Here is a 26,903-nt window from a genome sequence, read left to right on the forward strand (position 1 = left end):
ATTTTATTTTTTCTTGATTGTTTGTTCTTATTTTTATATGTGTGAACATGGTTTTTAGTTTTCTTGTTGTTGTTCTCTTTTGTTCTTGTTTTTATTTCTTCCTTCTCTCTTTCCCTCCTGTCTTCTTCACTGGTTTCCCAAAGTTTGCATAATCTTCCTTTGTCCTCCAGCCTTGCTTCAATCTCTTCCTCTTCTTCTATTTCTCTGTTTTCCTCCTAACCAGTTAGAAATTTTCTCCCCTGAGGGTAAAATCACCATATTGACTGCATATTTACTGTATGCAATTTTCTGGTTTTTTAATATTTTGTTATATAACCATAAACATAGTTCATACAGTTAAAGGTGGCAAATTAGTAGTTATCACAGTTTGTCATTTTCTAGGCTGTGTTTGATGCAATTGCTATTGTTACTACTTATTGTACTACTTTAGCCAAGATATCATAATTGTTCTAATCAGTTGTTCTTCTTGGTATGCCAAGACTGAGCTTGACCAAGTGTCATAAACAATACCATAGGCCAGTGCCAAAGAACCAGGAGCTAGGCCAAATAGGCAGCAACTTCTCAACCCCAATGAATTGAAGAGGTAGAATCTTTTTTTTTTCTGGTATCGGAGATCAAACTCGGAACCTTGCATTTGCGAGGCGTCAGAACCACTGAGCTAAATCCCTGGCCCAAGAGGTAGGATCTTCCAACAGACTCAAAACCCAAAATCCAGCTACAGTTGGAAGACATCTCTGAAAAGTAGTCATTTCCTAAGGGTTCTAAATACTAGCAATAAAGCTACCTGGCATAAGCAATTTAGAAGCAACAACCTAGGAATTAAACTCCTATATATATGGAAGTCACTTAAGCAAGATCCAACCCCAGAATTCCAGCTCACCAAAGTCAAACCCAGGAGGCAATGAAGTGGAACAATTGGAAAGTCATCCCCCTGAATTCTCTGAAGTGGTAACGCTAGAAGTAACAAACCAAATGAATGAGGCTCTACAAGAAATCAAATCAGAAATAATTTATCAGATAACTACAGAGATGGTGACCTAATGAAAGACATGGTTAGTGACTCTAGAGCAGATATAGGTAAAATAGAGGAGCTTAGGAAAATGATAGAAATCATGGGGCCGGGGATTTAGCTCAGCGGTTTCGTCGCCTGCTGCACAAGCTCAAGGACCCGAGTTCAATCCCGGGTACAAAAAAAAAAAAAAAAGAAAGAAATCATGAATGCCCACCATAGGAAAGAAATGGAATCCATGAAACAGATTCAACCAGATATCCAGGAGATTAAAAATTCCATTGAAAGTATATGCACCAGAATGAGCCAGTGTGAGGACAGAATATAAGATATAGAAGACAGGATTGCAATTACCAATCGTGAAAAGAAAGATTTCTTAAAAATGCCAAGGGAAAAAATAAATGGCAAGGGACCATGAGAAATCAATCCAACAGCTTCTAGATGATACAAATAAGAATAACATAAGATTGATAAGACTCAAAGAAAAAGCAGGAGATAGTGCAAATGACATTTTTTAAAAAATGTTCACAGAAGTAATGACAGAAAACTTCCCAAGCATGGAAAAAGACTCTGACACACAGATAAGTGAGGCACACAGAACTCCAATTAGCCAGGATCAAAAAAAAAATCTACACCAAAGCATATAATAGTCAAGATTCTGGGCCAGAGATTTAGCTCAGTGGTTCTGCCACCTGCCTCACAAGCACAAGGTCCTGAGTTCGATCCCTGGTACCAAAAAAAAAAAGTCAAGATTCTAGAAATTCAACACAAGAACAGAATATTAAAAGCTGTTACATCTTTCAGTATTTTTTTTGTGTGTGGTACCGAGGATCAAACCTGGGTCCTTGCAGTTGTGAGGCAGGCCATGGAACCACTGAGCTAAATCCCAGCCCTAAAAGCTGTTAAAGAAAAGAAACAAATCACCTATAAAGGAAAGCCCATCAGAATCACAACAGACTGGGCAATACAAACCCTCAAGCCAATGAGAGCCTGGAGTAAAGTATTTCAAACCCTAAAAGTAAACAACCTCCAACCAGATTGATGTAACCCACAAAACTATCTTTCAAAATTGTTACAGAAATAAGATACTTCCATGACAAAGAACACCTGAAGAAATTCATAACCACCAAACCAGCATTCCAAAATGTTCTGAAAGACATTCTAGAAAGAGATAACAAGGACTACAACTCCATGAACCCAAACAGAATGAATTCAACAGGCAAGGCAAGCAATTAAACAGGGGTGGGGGTACCAACAATAGGAAAATAACATGACAAGGATAAGTCAATACATATCAGCTACAACCATCAGTGTAAATGGTCTCAATTCACAAATGAAAAGAAACAGACTGGGCTGGGGATTTAGCTCAGTGGTTTCAAAACCTGCCTTGCAAGCACAAGGACCCGAGTTCGATCCCCGGTACCAAAAAGAAAAATAAATAATAATAATAAAAAAAGAAACAGACTAACAAAATGGATCAAGAAGCAAGATCAGGCCAGGGATTTAGCTCAGTGGTTCTGGCGCCTACCGCACAACCACAAGGTCCTGAGTTCGATTTCCAGTACCAAAAAAAAAAAAAGGAGCAAGATCAAATAATATACTGCATACAAAAAAAACATTTAATTCAAAAAGAAAGTTAAAGATGAGAAACAATACTCTATGCAACAGTAACCCAGAAAAAAAGCAGGGGTAGCTATTCTATTTTCAAAGTGGATTTCAACCCAAGACTAATTAAGTAAGACAAAGATGGTCACTACATCCTTGTTAAGGGAATAATCCAAGAGGAAGAAATAATCATATATACACAAATATCAGCACACCCAATATATAAAATAAATATTAGCTGACATGAAAAATCAAATAAGCACTAAGACAATTGTAATGAGGGACCTCAATACCCTACTATCACAAATAGACAGATCAACTAGAAAAAAATCAACAAAGAAATATCAGAACTGAATCTGAACCAAACTTTTGAACAAATGGACTTAGAGGATGTCTATAGAATGTTCCACCCCACAACAGCAGAATACACATTCTCAGCTGCACATGGGACGTTCTCCAAAATAGACCACATATTAGCTCATAGAACATACTTGAGTAAACAGGCAAAGGAACTGAAATTATCCCATGTTGGGCCGGGGATTTAGCTCAGTGGTGCTGCTGCCTGCCTTGCAAGCACAAGGTCCCAAGTTCAATCCCTGGTACCAAAAAGAAAAAAGCTCAGGCCCTGCCAGACTCACTGCTGAATTCCACAAAACTTTAGAGAAGACTTAATACCACTACGTCTCAAACTCTTTAATGAAATTGAAAGGGAAGCAATATTCCCAAATTCATTCCTGGAAGCAAGCATTACCCTGATATCAAAACCAGAGAAAGGACCAGCCAAAAAAGAGATATAGGCCAATCTCCCTAATGAACACAGATGCAAAAAATCCTTCATAAGATACTAGCCAACAGAACACAACAAATCATCATGAAGATTATACACCATGACCAAGGTGGATTCATTCCAGGGGTGCAGGGATAGTTCAACATACTCAAACAGTAAATATAATACACATATTAGCAGAACCAAGGACAAAAACCATATGATCATCTCAATAGATGCAGAGCAAGTGGTTGACACACACATTCATGATAAAACTACGTGATAAAATCTCCACAGAAAATTGGAATAGATGGTCTTTATCTCAATCTGATGAAGGCCATCTATGACAAACCAACAGCCAACATCATACTCAATGGACAAAAACTGAAAGCTCTCACTCTAAAATCAGGAACAACACAAGGATGTTCACTGCCACCACTCTTATTCAATATACTTCTGGAAACATTAGCCAGAGCAATTAGACAAGAGAAAGAAATAAAATGAATAAGGGTAGGAAAGGAAAAAGTTAAATTATCATTATTTGCGGATAACATGATACTCTACATAGAAGACTCCAAAAGCTTCACCAAAAGACTTCTAGACTTAGGGGCCAGAGATTTAGCTTAGTGGTTCTGCCACCTGCCCTGCAAGCACAAGGATCCGAGTTCAATCCCTGGTACCAAAAAAAAAAAAAAGACTTCCAGATTTAATAACCAAATTTGGTAGCTTAGCTGGATACAAAGTCAACACTTAAAAATCAATAGCATTCCTGTACACAAATAACAAACTCACTGAGATAGAAATTAGGGAAACAACACCTTTCACAGTAGCATCCAAAAAAAATGAAATACACAGGAACCAATCTAATGAAGTAAGTAAAAGACCTCTACATGGAAAACTACAATACTCTGAAAAAGGAGATCAAGGAGGATATCAGAAAATGGAAAGATATCTCTTGTTCTTGGGTAGGAAGAACCAATATAGTGAAAATGGCCATACTAGAAAATTGTTACACAGATTTACACACACATCTTTTTTTTTTTTTTTTTTGGTACCGGGGATTGAACTCGGGTCCTTTCATTTGCGAGGCAGGTGGCTGAACCACTGAGCTAAATCCCCAGCCCAAATCACTTTTTTTTTTTTTTTTTTTTTTTGGTACCAGGGATCAAACTCGGGTCCTTGTGCTTGCGAGGCAGGCGGTGGAACCACTGAGCTAAATCCCTGGCCCTTTTTACACAGATTTGATGCAATCCTGATCAAAAGACCAATAGCATATCTCACAGAATTAGAGAAAACAATCCTAAAATTCATTTGGAACCAAAAGAAGCCTAGAATAGCAAAAGCAATTCTGGACAACAAAGGCAAGACAGAGGCCATCACAATTCCTGACTTGAAATTATACTACAGCTGGGGATTTAGCTCAGTGGTTTCACCACCTGCTGCACAAGTGCAAGGACCTGAGTTCAATCCCCAGTACGAAAAAAAAAAAGAAAAATTATACTACAAAGCTATTGTGATAAAAACAGCATGGTACTGGCAAAACAAAACAAAACAGACCCAACAATGAATGAAACAGATACAAAGATGCATGCCAGGGATTTATCTCAGTGGCACTACACCTGCCTCACAAGCACAAGGTCCTGAGTTAGATCTCCGGTACTGCAAAAAAAAGATGCAGAAATAACCCCAAACACATTTAGCCACCTCATCTTTGACAAAGAGCCAAACACCGTCACTGGAAGAAAGACAGCCTCTTTAATAAATGGTGCTGGAAAAACTGGCTTTCCACATGCCCAAGATTAAAACTAGACTCATATCTTTCACTACGCAGTAAACTAAAATTGTTTGTTTTTGTTTTTATTTTTTTGGTACCGAGGATCGAACGCAGGTCCTTGCGCTTGCGGGGCAGGCAGTGGAACCACTGAGCTAAATCCCCGGCCCAGTAAACTAAAATTGAAATGGATCAAAGATCTAAATATTAAAACAGAAACACTTCACCTGCTGGAAGATAGAATAGGTAGAACTCTTGAAGACATAGGTTTAGGCAAAGACTTTATAAACAAAAACCTCAATTGTACAGGAACTATAAAGAATCAATAACTGGGATCTCATCTTATTAAAAAGTTTTTGAGCCGGGGATTTAGCTCAGTGGTTCCAGTGGCTCCCTCATAAGCACAAGGTCCCGAGTTCGATCCCCCATACCCAAAAAAAAAAGTTTTTGCACAGCAAAAGAAACTACCAACAGAGTGAAGAATTCCCACAGAGTGGGAAAAAAATTTTGCCAGCTGTTTCCTCAGACAAAAGACTAATATCTAGAATATGTAAAGAACTCAAAAAAAAATCAGACCTTCCACATTTAAAGACCCAATCCAAAAATGGGCATCTGAAATGAATAGACACTTCTCAAATGAAGAAATAGAAACAGCAAATAAGTATCACTGGCCAGTCGAGAAACACAAATTAAAACAATACTGAGGTTCCATCTCACTCCAGAAAGAATGGCTGTTGTCAAGAAATCAATAACATGCTGGTGGGGGTGTGAGGAAAAAGGAACCCCTCTTCACTGCTGGTGGGAGTGTAAACTGGTGCAACCACTGTGGAAATCAGTGTGGAGATTCCTCAAAAAAACTAAAACTAGAGGTTCCATTTGACCTAGCTATTCCCCTTCTTGGTATCTTCCTGAAAGAATTAAAAGCATCATACCACAGTGATATATGCACACCCATGTTTATAGCAGCATAGGTTGTAATAGCTAAATCTTGGAAACAGCCCAAAATGCCCATCAACAAATGGATAGATAAACAAGATGTGGTTTTTTTATACAATGGAGTCCTACTCTGCCATAAAGAAGGATGAGGTTGAGAGATTTCTAGCTAAATGGATCCATCTTGAGACCATACTCTTGAGTGAAATAAATCAGACACACATGTTTAAATATTGCATTGTTGGGCCGGGGATTTAGCTCAGTGACACTGCACCTGCCTGGCAAGTGCAAGGTCCTGAGTCTGATCCCTGGTACTGAAAAAACAAAAAACAAACAAACAAAAATACTGCATTGTTTCTCTGGTGTCAGAAACCAAAAGTGTAAATAAGGACTGAAATCGGGCCGGAGATTTAGCTCAGTGGTGCTGCCACTTGCCTCACAAGCGCAAGGTCCCAAGTTCAATCCCTGGTACCAAAAAGAAAAGGACTGAAATGTACGATAGACATTGGGAAATAGGAAGAAAATATTCAAATGAGAAGGGGAACAAGGAAGGAAGGAGGGACAAGAAAAAAAGAACAGAAGGGAAAAAATGGAAACAAAGCTTTTGTAAATAAGAAAGGAGAGAGGAGTTGAAGGGCAGGAGGGGAATGGGGGGAAAAAAAGGAGCAAGCTATACCATGTACAGGGCCAGGGATGTAGTTCAGTGGTGCCCTGCCTGCTTAGCAAGCACAAGATTCTGAGTTTAATTCCTGGTACTGGAAAAAAATTTAAAAAGATATATCATGTACAGGTACAAATTCCCTATGATGAATGTTATTATTCTGTCTATCTAAAATGTACCAATAAATGTTTTACAAAAGAGAGAGAAAAAGCATTTAATGCCTTAAAATGACACAGATTTGCTGGGCATGTTGGTGCATACCTAAAATCCTAGCACTCAGGAGGCTGAGGCAAGAGAATCACAGTGAGTGTGAGGCCAGCCTAGGCTACATAGTGAGTTCAAGGCGAGTCTGAACTACATAGGAAGATCCTATTTCAAAAAACCAAACCAAAACAAAACAAACAGGGTGGGGGGCCGGGATTTAGCTCAGTGGTTACAGAGCCTGCCTGGCAAAAGCAAGGTCCCAGTTCCGATCCCCAGTACCAAAACAAACAAACAAACAAAAACACCATAGATTTATTCTCTGAAGGTTAGAAATCCAAATCCAGAGCCAGAACAAGTCACATGTGTCACTGTAATCCCAGCTACATTAGAGGCTGAGATGAGAGGAACACTTCAGCTGAGGAGTTAGAGACTCTGTCTCAAAGCCGATAGTATGTCTGGGAGGTAGCTTAATGGAAGAGCACTTGCCTAGCATGTACTAAATCCTGGATTTAATCCCTGGGCGGGGGCTCCCACCAAGTGTGGTAGAGCACCTCTGATTCCAGTACTTGAGAGGCTGAGGCAGGAGGATCACTGTGAGTTCAAGGATATCCTGGGCTACATAGTGAGTTCCAGGCCAGCCTGAATTACACAGTGAGATCCTGTCTCAAAAAAAAAAAAGTCCAGGTGTAGTGGCACACACCTGCACTCGGGAGGCTGAGGCAGGAGGATTGCCATGATTTCAGGGCCAGCCTGGGCTACCTAGTGAGTTCAAGGCCAGCCTGGGGAAACTTAGCAAGATCCAGATCGAAAAAGAGGGAAAGGGAGAGTATCTCTCCAATCTCTGCTGCCCTCATCTCTCAGTCTCACCTTCACCCTTCTTCCTCTATCCTTCTTATAATCTTGGACCCACCCAGATAACCCAGAATAATTTGCCCATAACAAAACCCTTCAACAAAGCCCCTCTTGCCTTGTAAGGTAGTTTATCCATGGGTCCTAGAGATTAGGGTGTGAACATCTTTGAGGCATTATCCTGGTCTACTACACTATTATTTCTTTTTTTTTTTTTTTTTTTTTTTTGGTACCGGGGATTGAACTCAGGTCCTTGTGCTTGCGAGGCAAGTATCGGAACCACTGAGCTAAATCCCCGGCCCCCAAGAAGATATTATTTCTTTTTTGTTTTGTTTTGTGAGGTTTTTTTGTTTGTTTTCTAACTATACCATTCTCAATTTCTGGGACATATGAAAAAGGGCAGTGGTTATCAATTCCATTCCTAGGTAAATATCCAAAAGTAGAATATTAAACCAGTCATTGTACACCTGTGTTCATGGTAGCATTATTTACAGTGGTCAAAAGCTGGACACAACCTAGTGTCCATCAACAGATGAATAGATAAACAAACTGTGATATCCATACAGTGTAATATTATCCAACCATAAAAATAAGGAAGCACTGATACATGCTACAAAGTCAATGAATCTTAAAAACAAGTGAAAAAGCCAGACAGAAAAGGTCATATATTATATTATTCTGTTTCTATGAACTCTCCAGAAAAGGCAAATTGATAGAAAGAAAGCAGACTGCTGGTTGCCAAGGGCTGGGGGGATTAGAGAGTTGCAGGGTGGGGGGGGTGCTAATGGGTATAAGATTTATTTTAGGGGGGATGAAAGTGTTCTAAACTTCATCATTGTGGTGATGACTGCACAACACTGTATACATTAGAAACCACTGAAGTGTACACTTTTTTTTTTCCAGTACTGGGGATTGAACTCAGAACCTTGCACTTTCGAGGCAGGCACAGTGCTACTGAGCTAAATCTCCAACCCTGAAGTGTACACTTTAAATAGGTGAACAATATGGCATGTGAATTATATGTGATAAAGCAGTTTTTGTTGTAGTTGTTTGTTCTTTTGTGTGCTTCTGCTGGGGATTGAACCCAGGGCTTTAAAAATGTTAAGCACAGAGTCTGCCACTGAGCTACACCCCTGACCCGCCAAGGTGTTATTTAAAAACAGTAGTAGTCAGGCATGGTGCTGCATACCTGTAATCCCAGCTACTAAGGAGGTTGAGGGAGGAGGATCTCAAATTTGAGGCAGCCTGGGCAATTTAGGAAGAACTTGTTATTTGAAACATTGTCTCACTATGTAGCCCAGGCTGGCTTCCAACTCACTGTGATCCTCCTGCCTCAGCCTTCCACGTGCCAGGATTACAGGTATGCATCACCACTTCTGGCTCAAAATTTAAAAGGGGGGGGGGGGGAGGTACCGAGGATCAAACTCAGGTCCTTGTACTTGCGAGGCAGGCGGCGCAAGCACTGAGCTAAATCCCCGGCCCTCCAAAATAAAATTTTTAGGGTGTTCACTTTCTGATACCTATCTTCTCTTTTTTCACCTTTTCCAAAATATATCGTCTTCTTTTATTTTATGGGGTTTTTTTGGGGGGGTGGTACCGGGGATCAAACTTGGGACCTTGAGCTTGGGAGGCAGGCGCCAGAAACACTGAACTAAATCCCCGACCCTTCTTTTATTTTAACAAAATAAAATAATTTAAAAGGGCTAGAGATGTTTTCTAGTCGCGGAGTGCTTGCCTAGGATACCTGAGGCCCTGGGCTAAATGCCCCTTTCCTCCCCCAACAAAACAGCTTTATTGACCCTAAAGATGCCTACAAGTCTGGGAGGACCAGAAAGCACAAGGATCAGCTGAGTAATATGGTGCACATCCCCTGCATTATGCAAGGCTGAGGCAGGAAGATAACAAATTTGAGCCCAACCTGGGTGACAGCGAGACCCTTTCTCAAAAAAAGTTTTTAAAAAGTGCCGACTGGGATGTAGCTCAGTATGAAGTCCCTGGTTTCCTTCCCCAGTGCTGCAAAAAATAAAAAAGCATGGGAATCCCCTCAAGCAGTGGCTTCAGGGCTCCTTTCCTCAAGCAAAGTGGGGCCTTCTACACTGACCTGGGGTCCTGGCTGCTCTGATGGTGCCGTCGTCAGCACATCCTTCTCAACAGATGCTGCCCTCCTCCTGGCTGGCCGGGCGCTGCTGAGCTGGGAGATGTGGAATCCTACCAACTTCGGCAAGAAGGAAAAGATGGCATCAAGCAGAGCTGCAGCAGGGTGCATGCGTGTGGTGCTGGGGATCAATCCGGGGGCCTTGCCTATAGGAGACAAGCACTTTACCACCTCCAGACACACTATAGATTTTAATTCTACAGGTGACGGCACATATGTAGAGTCAGAACAGATTTTTTTTCATTTCTAAACTGTTACTTGACCTGTGTAGAATACCATTAGCTGTAGACAGACAATGTATTAGTTTCCTATTGCTGCAAAACAAATTTCCACAAATTTAGTGACTTCAAATAACACCCATGTACCAATGAATGGGCATCTCTATACCAATAATACTTTGTGTACAAGCACAAATGGAATTTCATATCTTGTGTCACAAAATATCACTTGTTTGATGTCTTTATGATTTCATGGTCCAGGAGGTCAGAAGTACAGGTGCAGTATGGCTGGGTTCTCTGCCCCATGTCTCAGAGATGGAGCTCTAGGTCTCAGCTAGGGCTGCTGTCCCATCCACCTTGGGCTCCTCCTCCAGGCTCACTGGTTCTCTGCAGCACTCAGTTCCTTTTGGCCATAGGCCTGAGGTCTATTCTGTCTCACTGTCACCTGGGGGGCATTATCACCTCCTGTTCTTAGGTCCTTGTCCTGTGGTTCCCTCCATCTGAATGACGTTTCTCACTGCCAGCCTTGACATCTTCTTTTCTTTTCCTTTATTTTATTTATTATCATTTTGAGACTCTCTCACTATGTAGCCCAGGCTGGCCTCCAACTCACAGCAATCTTCCTGCCTCAGTTTCCTGAATGTTGGGATCACAGGCATGTGCCGCATGCCACCATACCTGGCTCCAGCCTTCTCTTACTTCAACTCTCTGACTTTCTCTTCCATAGGAAGCTGGAGAAAACCCAGCTCACACTGGGTTAGTGATTAGGAGGGACCCACAGGATAATCTCTCTATCCCAAGATCAACCTGTACCGGGTAGTATATCTGGGATATATTCACAGGTCCCACCCATACTGAACAGGAAGGGATTATACCAGGACGTGTGTGTGTGTGTGTGTGTTTGTGTGTGTGCATGTGTGTGAATTTTGCTACCACAGATGGGGAGAACATGAAGGAGGAAGAACAAAAGTTAAGGGACTTTCTGAAGACATATGGAGAACTAGAAATGGTACCTAAATAGAAATTTATGGACTGCTTTACTGTCTTCTCCCTGCCCTGCTTTGCCATGAACTGTTTCTCCTCTGCGATGCCCCTCTGCCATGCTACCCTGCCCTGGAGCCAGCTATGAACCGAAACCTCTACAAACTGTGAGCCGAAATAAACCTTTCCTCCTTTAAAAAACAAAAATAGGAAAAAAAAAAAAAAAAGAGAGAGAGAGAGAGAAAAGAAAAGAAATCTACGTCCCCAACCTGAATTGAGGCTTTTTCTTGTACACACGTGCTCATTATGCTGAACTGCATATGAGAAACCAGAGCCTGCTGGGAGCAGGGGGTGGATACCAGAGGCTGGGGCCAGGAGAAGACACATAGAAGCAAAACGTCCTTTGCATAGAAGTAAAAAGCTTGTCATTAAAAACAAAGTTTGGGCCGGGGATTTAGCTCAGTGGTTCCGCCCCCGGTACCCAAAACAAGACAAAACAAAGTCCCTGACTGGAGCAAGGTTGCTGGTGCTTCCAGGAAGGAAGAATTGGAGGTCCGATGTCCTTGCTGGGGCTCAGCCAAAGCCCAATTATCCCCAATGCACTTTACTGTCCTAGCCCAAGCAGCCAGGAGATCTTGGGGCCAACAAGGCTGAGATTCCCCGCCCTCGACCACTAGAGGGCGCTGGACACACGCTGCTTTGTGAGCTAGCTGCAGCGAACACAGTCCGGGAAACGAAGGCAATCTGTGGGGGCGGGACTCTTTGGGCCCCTTTCGGGGTCCTGGGCCCCGAAAGCCCTGCTGATCCAGGTGGTGGCAGTCTTGCGTGAAGTCCCCAAAGGGCCTGACCTCTAGATTCTCATCTACTTTATCTGACCAGATCTGATTCACTTTGTTCACAAGCAAGCCCCTGAGAGCCAGCAACTCCAGACGGTTGGAATCCATCCGCGTCTTGGCCTCTGTCCCCTGGCTCAGCAAGGGGGGAGGGTTCTACCCTTGCCCCCCTCTCCCCTTGGTCAACACCCCCTACCTGTCCTTTCCTGACCTTTGCAGCTTGTAGCTCCTTCCCCCACACTCAGCTCCCATTGGGTTCTCTCCCCTGAGGAAGTGACTGCTTCTCAGTGTGTCCACGAAGGAACCAGGTACCTGAGCTGCAACCCAATGGCGGTCCCCTTTATAAACATTGGATTGGTACCCACTGGGCTATTTCTGTTTTAGACACAAATGGCTGCCTAACCACTTCAATTGATTCTCTGTGAGGCAGGCAGGGTGGACCAGGAGCCCAAGGAAGTCTGTGGGCCTTGAAGGTTCTTTAAGAATTAGCAATAACGACATCGCTCAGGTAGCTGAAGCAGGAGGATCACTGCAAGTTAGACTGCACTATGTAGTGAATTCAAAGTACATAGCGAGACTCTGTCTCAGAAAAAAAAAAAAAAAGAAAGAAAGAAAAGATAAATAGCAATAATAACCAGACCACAAGTTCGATCCCCGGTACCAAAAAAAAAAAACAAAAAAAAAAAACAGACCAGAACTGAGACACCTGGTGCCCAGCTGGGCCTCTCTAACCAGGAGTTAAGGAAGAAAAAAAGGATTGAGCCTCAGGCCTCTAATTAATATAGAGCAATAAGTCAGCCAAGGGGCCAAGGGTCAGATGAGGCCCACAAGAAACCAGGTGAGAGCTAGATGTAGTGGCACATACCTGTAATCCCATTACTCTGGAGGGCTGAGGCAGGGAGATCACAAATATGAGCCCAGCTTGGGTAACTCAGTGATTTAGCAAGAATTTCCCTCAAAATAAAAAATTAAATAAAATTAAAAAGTCTGGGGATATAGCTCAGTATGAAAGCTCTGGGTTCAAACCCCATGAATCCCTAGTACTGCTGAAAAAGAAAAGGGGAGGGGATGAAGAAAACTGGGGATTTAGCTCAGTGTTTCCGCCGCCTGCCTCACAAGGACAAGGCCCCGAGTTTGATCCCCAGTACCAAAAAATAAATAAATAAATAAGAAAAAAGAAAAGAGAAAAGACAATAAAGAAAGAAAGAGAGAAAGAGGGAACATTTGGGGTTCAGGAGAAAGGGAGTAGGAGGACACAGGAGAGAACAACTGGGAAGCAGTTTCCTGTGTCCCCTGGGCAGCTGGCTCTCCTCCCATGGAGTGGACAGAGGCTGGGGAGGGAGAGGCAGAAACCCTGGGCCTCACTCATGCTAAGGGAGCAAGTGCTCTGCCACTGAACTGCATTTCCAGCCTGACAAGTTCCTTCTGAAACTGGAAAAGAAAGGGTGGGACCTCCCAAGCCAGGGGAAAGACAGTGGGCTGCTCTCCTGAGAAACTTGACTGGATAGGCTCCAAGGTGGTGAGGCAGCGGGAGTCCAGGAAGGCTCTGCCCCGGGTACAGGAAGGCCCCCCAGTACAAGGGGCAGGGCTGGGAGCCAGAGGCAGCTGTGGTGGCTTTACTTGGTTCATCTTCACTCCACACTGCACGTCCCTTTATCAGACCCAAGGGGCTTGACTGTGATCCTCACAGCCCAGCTCAGTCCTGACACCCGTGAGCTGCCCTGGCGAATGGCTTCCACACTGGCCTCCCACTCAAGAACTCACCTGGTCCAGGTGGCCCAGCCCTGGCCAGGGAAGGCCAAGTCCCAGAAGAGAGTCTGTCTGGGTGTGGCAAGGGATAGGGAGGGAGAACTATGGCCATGCCTGAAACGACAAGGTCAAGAACAAGGTGATATATAATCCATGCTCTGTGATCTGATGGGTAGAGGTTTAGGGGACAGGGAAGGGTTGGGCTTCAGGTTTTGGCAGACAGGGAGGAAGGAGGCATGATGAGCCCTGTAGTGTGGGGAGCACAGGGACTGGTTTTAGGAGACTCCATCCTCCCTCAAGCTCTCCTCGCCTTCAGCCTCTGCCCTGCCACACATTCCCTCGGTGCAGTGGCTGCCGCCAGTACATCAGGGGTTAACAGCTGCCTGGTGCAGCGGCCTTGGGGGACAGCAGCTGAGGAGATCACTGCTGCCAGTAACTCAGAAGCTGAAATGTGAGAAGCAGGACACCAGGGGCAGGGCTAGGAATGGCTGAGAGCACAGTGAGGAGCAAGAGTTTCCCTGGCAGGAGCCAGAGTAGGCTGCCTAGTCCTCTCTTCCTTGGCCCAGGTCCCTGCTGTGTGGCTGCCCCTCCTACCTCAGGCCAGAGACCGTGACACCCACGCAGAGTGGTCCACAGTCATGGTTGTGGCCAACGTCCAAGCTCTGTGGCCACCAGGAAGCAGGTCCATGCTGCAGATGTGGGACACAGATAGTGGGCTGTGCCACCCACAGAATGGGGGAGCAGAACAGGGACATCCCTGAGTCCTTACCTCAGGCCAAGCCTGGACTTCCCCCATCTTGTTCAGATTGAGTTACAAGAAGCCTCCCAGGCAGCAGAGCCTACCAGTGCTGGGGGCAGGGACAGATGTATAGCTGCCCAAGCCTGGTGTCAGCCTCTGAACAAGAGCCACGAGCATGCACCGAGGACTAGGACCAATGTGAGCAACTCACTTCCATCGTGAGTCAATCCCACACCCACCATGTGAACAGGTACTACCAGTGTGACCCTGTTTACAGAAGAGCAAACAGAGACACAGAGAAGTTTAGACACTGGCCTGAGGACCACACGGCCAGACAGTGGCGAGGCTGATTTGCATGTGAGCTTGTGTGACTGACAGCTAGACTTACATCCACAACGGCATGGGAAAAAGTAGAGAAGCAAAGTTCATTAACGCGTGAGCACAGGTCTGTGTGCCAAAACCAAGAGAGAAGGAAATGAAATGCTGCCCTGGAGCCAAAGGAAGCAGACCACGACAAACCAAAGGGCTGGTGGCATTTGGCACTGATACTGCATTGGGTGGAGGCTGAGAACAGCATCCAGAAGAAGCTAGGGAAAGGTGGAAAGCCTGGGTCTCAGACCTAAGGATAATGCTGCTTCAGCAGGAGGGATCTCCTGAGCCGCATCCCTGGGGCCACAGATCACTGCTGAGCCAGTGAGCAGCACTCATCTGGACAGACCATGGAGCTCTGAGGTTTGCACAGCCCCATTTGAAGAGTTAGTGGTACCTGTTGTGAGGGACCCCTCCCCAAGGCAGCACTAAAATGATCCAAGACACTTTCCTAGGCATCACAGTCCTTTGGAGCCAGACAACTTCAGCCCTACCTCCTTAGCCTAAAGCCATGAGACCTTGACTCACCCCCTGGAGCTTGTCTGCAGATGAGAGGTAATTGCGGGCCCTACTTTATAGGCTGCTGTGAAGATTAAACAAGGTATTTGTTGAAAAGCCCTTAAAGAGGGCTGGGGTGTAGCTCAGTGGCACAGGGCAAGCCTAGCATGTTTGAGACTTTGGGTCCCATATCCATACACTACACACCTCTCTCTCTCTCTCTCTCTCTCTCTCTCTCTCTCTCTCTCTCTCTCTCTTTCTTTCTTTCCTCACTATGTAGCCCAGGCTGGCCTCAAACTTGTGGTGATCCTCTTGCCTCAACCTCCCAGGTGCTGGGATTACAATCATGCACCACCAGCCCTGGGAACATACCTTTAAAGATGGAAAGCCACCTGGCTGTGGAGGCACACACCTGCAATTCCAGGACTCTGGGAGCCTAAGGAGAATTGTAAGTTCTAGCCTACCCTGAACAACTCAGTGAGACCCTATCGCAAAATAAAAAATAACAGGGCCAGGGATTTAGCTCAGTGGTTCCGCCGCCTGCTGTGCAAGCACAAGGACCCGAGTTTGATCCCCGGTACCAAAATAAATAAATAAATAAATAAATAAATAAATAAATAAATAAAAAATAACAAAATGGCTGAAGAGTTGAGTATGTAGATCAGTGAGAGGGCCCTGGGTTCAATCCCCAGCACTACCAAAAATAAAAAATTTTAAAAAGTAAAGGAACAAGGTACCAATCTATGCTACAACAAGGATGATATTCAACAACAGTATGTAAAGTGAAAGATGCCAGTCGTCACCAGTCACAAGAGACCACATATTCATTCTGAAATGTCCAGAATAGGCAAATAGGAAAATCTTTTACAGAGAGTAGAAAGTTGCCGGGGCCTGGGAGGAGAGAGGAAATAGGGAGTGACTGCTTAAGTGGTATAAGGTTTCTTTTTGCAGTGATGGAAATGTTCACTAATTGTACATTTTTAAAAGGTGAATTTTATGATATGTGAATTCTATTTCAATTTTATCTCCCCCTGCCCCAGTGCTGGAGATGGAACTCAGGGCCTCATATATACTAGACAACTGCTCTACCACTGAACTACACCTCCAGCCCTCGCAGTTTTTTGTTTTGGTTTTGGTTTTTTTGAGACAAGGTCTCACTATGTAGTTCAGGCTGGCCTTGAACTCACTATGTAGCCCAAGCTGGCTCAAATTCATTGTGATCTTCCTGCCTCACCTTTCTGAATGCTGGGATTACAGGCATGCACCACCACACCCAGCTGTCTCAATTTTTTAAAAGCACTTAACAAACTCAGAAAATGTAGCTGTCATTACTAAGTTCCTCAACTTTAGGGAGTCAGTCATATAACAGATGAACACAGAGATCAGATGAACACATTAAAAAGTTTCCCAGGCATGGTGGTGTATACCTGTAATCTCAGCACTCAGGAGGCTGAGGCAGGAGGATTGCCACAAGTTTGAGGTCAGCCTGAGCTACATAGTGAGTTGAAGACCAGTCTGAACTATATAGCAAGATCCTGTCTCAAAAATTAAAAAAAGGTATTTACTAGTCATGATCATGCATTCCTGTAATCTCAACACTCTGGGAGGCTAAAACAAGAGGATCAAAAGTTCCAACTCGGGGCCAGGGATTTAGCTCAGTGGTTTTGCCACCTGCTGTGCAAGTGCAAGGACCCGAGTTCAATCCCCGGTACCAAAAAAAAAAAATTCTAGCCCAATCTGGGGAATTTAGTGATTTAGCAAGACCCAGTCTCAAAATTAAAAATAAGAAAGACTAGAGGATAAAGCTCAGTGTAAAAGCGCTGGGCTCAATACCTAGAAACACATGCACACACACACACTCAAAAGAAAGAAAGAAGGGCCGGGGATTTAGCTCAGTGGTTTTACCGCCTGGTGCGCAAGCACCTGAGTTTGATCCCTGGTGAAAGAAAGAGAGAGAGAGGGAGAGAGAGAGGGAGAGGGGGAGAGAGAGAGAGAGAGAGAGAGAGAGAGAGAGAGAGAGAGAGAGAGAGAGAGAGAGAGAGAGAAGGAAGGAAGGAAGCAAGCAAGCAAGCAAGAAAGTCGGATGTGGTGGTGTACGGCTGTAATCTCAGCCCTTGAGATGCTGAGGCAGGAAGATTGTCTCTAGTTCGAGGCCAGCCTGGGATACATAGTGAGTTCAGGGCCAGCCTGAACTACAAAGCGAGATCCTTCTTCAAAAAACAAAACAAAACAAAGAAAGCGATAGATGAGATCCAAAAGAGGGCAAAGCCAAGGAAGGACAGTCTGAGCATGTTCAGTGCACACAGGATGTGGACAAGTGACCAGATGGTCATACAGGGAGTCTCTGACCATCATGTCAACTGATGCAGTGCTCCCACTAATCTTTCAACAGATGTACTGAACCCCCATGGCCAGCTGTGGAGACAAGAATAATCACACATTTGAGTTTCCAGTCCAGAAAGATTTCTCTGAGGAGGTGGGGTTAGAGCTGAGATTGAGAGCACAGTACCTGGGTCTGGTGGGGTTGGGCTGGTACCCATGCACCCAGGGCAGCTAAGAGATGTGCTGGCACAGCAAGCAGTGCTGGCAGGAGTGGAGGTCACTGAGCCAAGGACTGCACACTCATCATAACACTCCACCTGTCCCCAGCGAATTCCAGGAGGTGCTTTGCTTCAGAGGTTCACAGCAACAGCAGACACCTCTGAGGAAGCCTGCCCTCTGCCCTCCCTGAGACTCCTACCTGATTCTCTCCAGGCCTCCAAAAGGCTCTTCCTGGGTACTGGTTCTCCTCTTCTGAGATCCCTCAGGGCCTGGAGCAGCCTTCCTCTCCCTTCTCCACGATCGAGAAGAGAAATGACATGCAAGGCCAAGCCAAGGGTCCTTCAATGTCAAATGGCCAAACATGCTCCTGATGTGGCTGGGGAGGGACGGGGAGGGGAGGACACCGGGGCCTCTCCTTCAGCACCAGGTGGAGCCTAGGGTGCTGAGAGTCACCTCAGGGAGGCAGGCCTGGGCCTGCAGGGCCTGCAGCTGAGGCGCACGTTGAGACTGGACTGTGTTCTCCTTCCACCTGCTTTCTGCCCCTCTGTCTCCCCCGGCTCTCCTGTGCCGCCCTAACACTCTGCAGGGGGTAAGTCAAACAACACAAAACTCCTTGGAGATCAGAAACGGAGCTGCTGCTACACACACACACACACACACCCCACATGTGCACGCCAGCACAAGAGCGCACATATTGTCCTTACAGATCATACAAAACCTAGATGCATTTTTCTTCCGGTACCAGGGATCGAACTCAGGACCTTGCGCTTGCAAGGCAGGCATGGTGCCACTGAGCTAAATCCCAGGCCCATACAGAACCTAGATGCAAGAGAAAGGGAACCAGACATTAGTTATCACTGCTTATGCCTTCTAATGCCTAAAAGAATCCTAGGAGATTTCAGAGATGAAGAAAATGAGCTTCTGAGAGCTTAAGGCAGAGACTTAACCAAAGGCACATCCTGATAGATAAAAGCCCACAGAGTTGGGTCTGGCACAAGCCCCAGTAGCCAGTCCTGGGAGGGAAGCTAGTAGAATTGGGGTGTTGCTGCTCCTTGATAGCAACTCCCAATTTCTCCATGTGGTTCTAGGGTCTCAGCTCTGTGCTGGGGGATCCTCCTGCCCCACACCTGTCAGTCAGTGACATGGTGACTTCTTCAGGGATGACCTGGGACCCAACTCCTGCCAAAGAGAGACAAGCCCAGGATCCTGCTGGGAGAAGCAAGCAGTGACATCTGGGTCTCCCATTGGGAAGCTTGGGAAGCTCTGGCCCAAGAGCAAACGGAATGCAGAGGGAACTTGGCTGGAGATGTAAGCAGTGTCCAGGGGATATTGCAGAGCCCTTGTAATTAGTGAGCTGTTAAGTAATTAGTCTTTGAACTCAGGTCTGACTGCTGAGCTCCACTTCTTCTCTGGCCCAAGCTGTTCCATTTTGGATCTGGTAGCTCAGGGACAGGGTCAAAGCTGGGGCAGGAGCTGGGGCCCCACCTCTTCCCCAGACCCTGGAGGGGTGATGGTCCCTCTGAGCCACTGGCAGAGTAGTTCCATCACTCCATGTGACCTTCAAAATTGGCATCTCCTTGCAGCAATCTGTCTCTCTCCTCCTGGAATTCAGCCTCCAGATGTTAGATCCAAGGCAGCAGCTGTGGCAGCGGTACACAGCTCCCCCCAGAGTGAATCAGCCACATTCCAAGGTGCAAACACAGACAACACGCCCTCTGCGGCCCTGTGCTGCCAACTTCCTCCCCAGGCCCTAGCAGCCCTCCACCCCCACCCCTCTCTCCTCTTCCCTGCCGGACGGGCTTTGGGCTTCCTTTCCAGAGACATTTTGCTGGCAATGGAACAGAGGGAAAGCCACTGGACGGGGACATCCTGAGCTGCTTGGCTGTTGCCCCTGTGCACCTTGTGTGGACCCCAGCCTGGACCATCTCCAGTTTGACACAACTATTGTCAATACACAGGGTCCATTTGGTTCAGCAAATGGATTTACTGAACGCCTACTATTAGAGTAACAAGATACAGACAAGCCCCTAATCTCATGGAGCTCAGTTGAGCAAGAAAGTCCCACAAAGTCAAGTTCACCGACAGACAAGAATTACAAAAAAAAAAAAAAAAAAGAATTACAAATGTGAGAAGAGTTATGAAAGGAATAAACAGATGCTGAGACAGATGACAAAATAACAAAAGGAGGGGTATGGGGTAGGAGGTCTCTGTCAGGGGATACTTGACAGGGGATAGCTGAGTTCTGAACTTTGACAAGAAACCTCCTCCTTCCCGTTATTTCTTGGTGATCTTTCCATGAGAACCATGAACATCACTCAACATCTTTCCCCCAAGCATTCAGCAAGTTCTCGAGTCCTCTGCTCATGCTTTCCTCCAGTATAAAGTGGGAAGTCTGGCTGATTTGTCGTTGTCATCACAGATGCTTATTTCAAGACAGAATCTTATGTTGCTCAGGCCACCCGCCAACTCCTAGGCTCAAGCCATCCTTCCACCTCAACCTAAGTACCTGGGATTACAGATATGTACCCTTGCACCTGGCTTTTTTGTTGTTGATGTTATTTGCTTCCCCCCCCCCACCCCGCCCAGTACTGAGGTTTGAACCCAGGGTCTGGATACTGAGATACAGCCCTTTTAAAAAATGTTTTATTTTGAGACAGGATCTCGCTAAATTACTAAATTGTCCAGGCTGGGCTCAAACTTGTGATCCTCCTGCCTCAGCCTCCCAGAGTACTGAATCATAGGTGTGTACTACCATGCCCAGCTTTGGTTTTGTTTTAAAAGCTTTAGGGAGGGCTGGGGATTTAGCTCAGTGGTGCTGCCACCTGCCTCGCAAGCACAAGGTCCTGAGTTTGATCCCTGGTGCCAAAAAAAAAAAAAAAAAAAAAAAAGCTTTAGGGAGACATAGTTGGTATGCCATACAGTACACATGCTAGAGTTACAGTCTACAGGTCAGTGGTTTTCAGGTTTTCAGTACATTCACAGGGCTGTATATCCAACACCACAGTCATTTTTGGAAAATTTTTCATCGCTCCAAAAAGAAACTGATTAGCAGTCAGTCACTCCCCATTCCCTGTGCCATCAGCCCCAGCAAACCCCTAATCTATTTGCAGTCTCTGTGGACTTTCCTATTCTGGATACTTCATATAAAAAGGCCAACACAGTATCTGGTTGTGTCTAGCATCTTTCATTAAGCATCATGTTTTCAAGGTTCCTTCACACTGTAGGATGTGTCAGTGCTTCGTTCCTTTCAGTTCATTTAGCTATTTATCAGACGATGGATGCCAGGCTCATGGCTGTAATCCCAGTACTCTGGTGGCTGAGGCAGGAGAATCACTCCAAGTTCAAGGCCAGCCTGGCAATAAGACAAAATAAGACAAAACAAAAATAAAGCAGATGTTGCTGTCCATTCTAGTCCCATCAGCAGTGTATGAGGGTTTTAATTCCTCCACATCCTTGGCAACACTTGGAGTTTTCTTTCGCTGAGCAGAGGATGCTGGAGATTGAACCTAGGACCTTGTGCATGTTATGCAAGCTCTCTACCACTGAGCCATGTCCCTAGGCCAACACTTGTTTTTTCATGATAGCCATCCTTGTAAGTGTGAAGTAGTATTTCACTGTGGTTTTGGTTTGCAGTTCACCTCAGTAACTATAGGGCTAAGGCCAGGTATCAATCAATCAAGGAAACTCTCGAAACTTTTGGCTTCAGTAACACTGTTTAAATCCTCTTCTGAGATCCCCTTCATCTCAAGCTCAAATGGGACAAACTGTGGACAATGAAGGCGGAACTTGATTCAGAGCAGCATGTGGGTGCTGCTAGAGTCCATGGGATGACCTCAGAGAGTGACCCCAGGCACAAGACCGAATGATGGCTTCCTCCAGGTGCTCTCAGCCTGCCCTGTGTGTTGGGGTACCTGACTGGCACGCCCACTGCTCTAGACCTCAGTGCCACCAAACGCTGTGTCAGTTTCTTCTTTCAGGAGGATCAAATCCAAATCCAGTCTGATCTAGCCAATCCTATTTTCTGAAGGTCTTCATGTACAAAGAGCAGTGGAGAAGCTGGATGTTCAAGCTCTCTGCTTTGTATTCCAGCGGCAGGGGAAGAGGAAGAGGAGGCTTGGACAAATTCTTACACATCTGTACCCCACTAAAATATCAGCTGTATGAGGGCAGAGCTTCCTGTTCATTCACCACCACATCCCCAGGGAGGAGGCATTCATAAATATCTGTTGAATGAATGCATGAACTTCAAGACAAAGAAAACCAGGAGAGGATGGCAAGATGGGGGCCAGGATGTTTAGGAGCTTGGGCAGCTGAGTGAGACAGTTTGGACTTGAATCTCACCTGTGACCGCAGAGTGGCATGCTCCAGCAGAACTCCTTAGGTTAACTGAGCCCTTTCTCATCACTGGCCAAATGGACCAGAGAGTGGTGATCTACCCCATAAGGGGATTTTAAAGACTGAATGTGATAATACAGATCAAGCAATATTATATGCCAAGGACTTTTAGAGACCTGGTCACATAGTGTCAATTCTTACAAAAGCCTTAAGAAATAGCAGATTTGAAAAAAATAAAATAAATAAAAATTTAAAAGCCAGGGATGGTGGCACACACCTGTAATCCTAACACCTGGGAGGCTGAGGCAGGAGGCTCACACAAGTTCGAGGCTAACCTGGGCTACACAGTGATTTCAAGGCCAGCCCAAACTACACAGTGAGACCCTGTCTCAAATAAATAAATAAATAAATAAATAAATAAATAAATAAAAGAAATAGCACTTTTGGTAGCAACCTACATGTTGTAGACCAGTAAGCCATAACTCAGTTCACAGTTCAGTGGAAGAGCACTTGCCCAATATGCATGAGGCCTTAGGTCCAAGCTTCAGTACTAGGAAAAAACAAAAGCCAACTCAGAGAGCTCAAGGAATGTGTTGGGTCCTACGGCTGATGAGGGCCAAAACCAGGATCAGAACCAAACATCTGCCTACAGACAGGCTCTTTGGCCTAATGCTGTGTAGACACTAACACAGATGGAGGAGACATCTGCCAGGCAGGTACAGCAGGACGGCCCAGAAGAGGACCTGCCCATTCTGCTAGTGCCCCTGGGCACCGTGCCTGGCCTAGCTCACTGTGGGGCCCTCAGCAAAGTGGATGGGCCATGACAGGCATTTGGACACTCCTAATGAGGAACTGCTGTGAAAAAGTCTGAAGCAGAAGTTAAACTTGCCTAAGCCAGGCAAGGTGGTGCATGCGTGTAAGCACTAGGGAGGCTGAGGCAGGAGTATCACCAGAAGTTCGAGGCCAGCCTGGGCTACATAGTGAGTTCAAGACCAGCCTGAACTACATGAGTGGACCCTATCTCAAAACAACAACAAATCTGCCTGGCTTTCAGAGGGTGGCAGATCTGAAAAGACCTTGAGGCTATGAGCCTGGGGCTCTAAAACCAACCCAGTGGGGGACTTGGGCTCAGGGGCTCTGGCGAAGGAAGATGAGATGCCAAAAGCAAGTCCAAAGTCCCCTGCAGTGAAGCCTGGCTCCTCAGATAGATCCCTTACTGATGGTGGTCTTTCCTCTATCAGTGCACAGCCTCAGCGATGACCACACAAAACCCACACTGCTGGGCCACTGAGGGAGACAGGTGGAGCCAGATTGGAATCAGAGCTTATCTGGAAGAGTGCCGGGGACTAACCAAGCCAGACTGAAAATGTTAGTGGAGTGCCATCAGATAAATATCAGGGACTCTTAGACATGAGGGGTGGGTGCTCTTTCCACTGAGGAAGAATGTCAAGCAGAAGAGGCCCCAGGGTGGACTTTAGGGGCACTGGTCTCAGGCCCCAAAGGCAGGGGGTGCGTGTGGCCCCCAGGGGTACTTAGGAAGTGAAAGAGGCCAGCTGCTGAGGGGTCTTGGCTGAGAAGATGTCACAGTGTGAGGTCCTGCTTCAAGGGCAGTTTAGGACAGAGACAGAAGGAAGAAAGCTAGCACGCAGCTTGGCAGGGAGTAGGTGACCAGGGTAGCCTACCCTTTTGAGAAACTTGGCAGTGGAGGGTTGGAGTCAGGGCCATGGCTTGGGACATTTATTCTAAACACAGGAGAAGCTGGGCCATGGCAGTGCTCCGTAGAGATTGGAATGCATTTAAATTCAGTCTTGGAAAACAATTACACACATAAGGTTCCCATCTCCAACGGCTGCTGGAAGGCTCTGGAAAGAGTTTCTCTTGGCTGCCTGGCTGGAAGATCCAGGACAATGGCTTTCAAGGATTAGAGGACTCCATGCATTGCAATAGCTTGGGGAGCTAAAAATGCTGATTCAAAAAAAAGAGAAAAAAGCCAGGTGTGGTAGGCCACCTGTAATCCCAGCACTCAGGAGGCAGAGGCAGGAAGATCCCCTCAAGCTTGAGGCCAGCCTGAGCTACATGGTGAATTCAAGGCCAGGCTGAACTACATAGCGAGATCCTGCCTCAAAAAATAAATAAAATAAAATAAAAATGCTGATTTCTGGATGACACTCCAGTTTTATAGCGTGGTGAATCTGAATACCTACTGGGCTCCAAGACTCAAGTGTTGCCCTAGTGGAAAGGACTGTGGAGGGACTCAGGAACCAGCTCCAAATACCTACAATGCTTCAGGTGTGGTAATGCCATGTACCTGTAATGCCAGCACTTTGGGAGGCTAAGGCAGGAGGATCACCAAGTTTGAGCCCTGAGGCAACTTAGTGACTTAGTGAGACTCTGTCTCAAAATTAAAACAAACAAACAAAAATTTTTAAATGGCTGGGGGTGTAGTGTTGCTCAGCGCAAAAGCCCTGGGTAGAATCCCAGTACCGCAGAGAGGAAAAAAAATGCAGTGACTGTTTCCCAAGAGCTAATTCTCTCCACAAAGGAGTCTCGTGAATCATACCCATGGCCCAGGACCTCTCTGTGGCCACTCAGGATACCTGCACCGCCAGCACCTCCAGTTCATGGCCAGGGTATGCAGAGGGGTCCAAGGCACCCAAGTAGAGTCAGGTATCCAAGCTGCCCAGCTCTAAGACCAAACCATTCCAGACTTCTCAGGAAGAGGCACCTGGCTGGCTCATACTGCCAGCCATCCCCTATACCTGAGCCATCCTAAGAAAGGATTGGCTGACAATGTAGACACGGAGGCCTGGAGATAAGCCTCAAGGACTGTGTGGCTGAAGAGTAGAAAGTGACTATCCCCTTGGTCATTTCCATCTGTCATCCCTACATCCCTGGACCAGTAGGGGCTGGGAGAAAGGTCTCTAAGTAGGTAAGCTCTGGGCTTGTGCCTGATGTCCCTTTGGACTTGAATTTCATCCCTGCTCTTTTATAACTGTGTGCTCTTGGGAGAACCACATAACTTTTCTGAGCCTCTTTCTTTTTCTTTTCTCTTTTTTTTTTCTGAGCCTCTTTCTTGAATGGGCCTGATAATGACTGTCCCACTGTAACTCACATTTACTGTTTTTTGTTTTGTTTTTAGTTTTTTGAGACAGGTTCTTGCTATGTAATTCAGGCTGGCCTTGAACTCACTATGTAGCCCAAGCTGGCCTCAAGCTTGCAGCAATCTTCCTGGCTCAGCTTCCTGAATGGTAGGATTACAAGTGTGTGCCACCATGCCCAGCCGCTCACATTTACTAGGTAGCTAAGGTGGGGCCTCATGTAACAACCCAGCTCCCCAGAAAAAGGGCTGGGTCCTGCTCCCATCCTGACCATGTGTCATACTACAGCCTAAAGGCCAGGACAGGGAGCTTTACTAGGATGAGGAAAGGATAAATTCTAGAAGATACACTCTCCCTGTCCTCATTAGTGACCTCAGACCTTCCTTGCCTCAGGGCCAGAGGCCCAGATCAATCTTCACTGGAGCAAGAATGCACTTTGTCCCCCTCTCCCCCTGAGAGGCACAGTCAACACAAGGCAGGGCCCAAACCCTCAGAGGCAGCGTCTACCTCCGGGGCAGCAGGCACAGGGTCCATGTGCTTTGTGTGTGTGCCTTAATTGCCTCAGCTTGGCAAGGACAACTAGGTGATTCTGCCTGCTCCCAGTTGCTGGTGGCAGATGCAGCCTGCCTGGCTGGCAGTGCCTTTGTTACTGCTCCAGAACGCACAGCCATACAGGTTCCCTGTCATCTCTCCCTTCTACCACCGTCCCTCCCAAAGCCACTTGTACCTGTTCCAGAGCCTGGACAACAAGAGCATCCCCAGGAGACAGACATCCACAAAGGCTCTACCAGCCCTTGATCTGCTCAGATTTCTGAATGCCAGTTGCAGGGTGCTCATTATTATTATTATTATTATTTGGTACCAGGGATCGAACTCAGGACCTTGCACTTGCAGGGCAGGCACTGGAACCACTGAGCTAAATCCCCCGCCCAGGGTGCTCATTATTGCAATCCAGCACCCTGGCTGGTCAGCAGCAACAAAAGTCTTGCCTGCCCATCCTTCACTTCTGGAGGTCAGTCTCTGGCCCCTTCCCCAGCACTTATGGAGGAAAGGGAAGCCTAGCATGGAGGAAAGGGAAGCCTAGCATGGAGGAAAGGGAAGCCTAGCATGGAGGACGGGTCCTGGTCAAGGTCACCCCATCCTGGTCTCCTAAGTATGTTTCCTGCAATGACATGTTTCCAATGCTGGTCTTACCACTGCTAACCTGTGTGACTTTGGGCGAGTTATTTACAGCACCCCCCCACCCATAAGGTAGTTTCCACCTTCTGCTGTTCTGAGGATAAAATTAAAAATATGCAGGGGCCGGGGATTTAGCTCAGTGGTTTCGCCGCCTGCTGCACAAGGACCGGAGTTCAATCCCCGGTACCTTAAAAAAAAAAAAAAAGTATAAAATATTTGCACGTTGCTTGATACCTGCTCAAAACTGTGGGCCCTTATCATCACTGCGCCATTCTCAGTCTCCCTTTTTCCCCACTCCAGGGTGGCCTCAAAGTCCTGATTCTCTGGTCTCGACCTGGAATGATCTGGAATGCCCTTTCTTTCTGGAATGTTTTTTCCTTAATGCTCCGCATGGCTTGTTCCCATACTTC

The 26,903-nt window shown here is 46.0% G+C and overlaps 1 protein-coding gene across 2 annotated transcripts in view; it reads right to left on the minus strand.

Moving 5' to 3' along the window:
- Tfap4 (transcription factor AP-4) overlaps window positions 1-26,903 on the minus strand; it is a 56,765-nt gene that overhangs the window by 23,227 nt on the left and 6,635 nt on the right. The window contains exons 1-2 of one of the 2 annotated variants that reach the window (XM_004864774.3): window positions 13,750-13,848; window positions 9,900-10,099 (exon numbers count right to left, since the gene is read on the minus strand). The exons of the other annotated variant lie outside the window; for it this stretch is intronic. The gene's annotated coding sequence lies outside the window, so the exon portion shown is untranslated. Of the gene's footprint in view, window positions 1-9,899; window positions 10,100-13,749; window positions 13,849-26,903 lie in introns of those variants that run through there. 2 annotated transcript variants of the gene reach the window in all.

The sequence above is a fragment of the Heterocephalus glaber genome, unplaced genomic scaffold (assembly GCF_053883595.1).
Source record: "Heterocephalus glaber isolate CG9 unplaced genomic scaffold, H.glaber_assembly_v1.0 deba00001781, whole genome shotgun sequence".
Taxonomy (NCBI): Eukaryota; Metazoa; Chordata; class Mammalia; order Rodentia; family Bathyergidae; genus Heterocephalus; species Heterocephalus glaber.